This window comes from Arachis ipaensis, chromosome B6 (assembly GCF_059453495.1).
Source record: "Arachis ipaensis isolate K30076 ecotype BB chromosome B6, ASM5945349v1, whole genome shotgun sequence".
Taxonomy (NCBI): Eukaryota; Viridiplantae; Streptophyta; class Magnoliopsida; order Fabales; family Fabaceae; genus Arachis; species Arachis ipaensis.
In genome coordinates, this window is record NC_142441.1 from 77,175,611 (window position 1) to 77,176,139 (window position 529).

At 44.8% G+C, this 529-nt stretch overlaps 1 non-coding gene across 1 annotated transcript; it reads right to left on the reverse strand.

Annotated features, from left to right (window-relative positions):
- LOC148561418 (small nucleolar RNA R71) lies at positions 1–104 on the reverse strand. Its single transcript, XR_015887889.1, has one exon. It is a non-coding gene; the product is annotated as a small nucleolar RNA R71 (small nucleolar RNA).
- Between the last annotated feature and the right edge of the window lie 425 nt (positions 105–529).

The following is a 529-nucleotide window of genomic DNA, read 5'->3' on the forward strand; positions in this document are numbered from 1 at the left end:
AAACTGAGGAAGGATATCTCTATAATTGTTCAGGACGATAATGAGACTCTCATTGAATACTGGGAGCGCTTCAATAATCTTCTAGAAGCATGCCCCCACCACATGACTGACAAGATCGTCCTACTCAGCTATATCACACAAGGTATGAGACCCCAAGATAAGACCACATTGGAAAGTGCCAGCAATGGGTCTATGAAGAAGTACAAGACCACTGATGAAGCTTGGCAATTGATCAGTGATTTAGCTGAATCTACTCGGAATCACAGACAGAAGCCAGGACGTTCAAAAGCCGTTGCAGAAGTATCTTCTGGCATAGAGACTGCTGCTCTAAATCGAAGCATCTGTGAGATGACCAACCTGCTGAAACAAATGCAGTTGAACCAACAAGCTCAGCAAACCCAACCGCAGCAAAACCAGCAACTAGTTCCACAAAGAATTTGCGGAATTTGTGCTGATTACAGCCACTACACTGATGAATGCCCGCAGCTCCAACAAGAAGACAACATGGTGGCATCCACTCACAACTTCT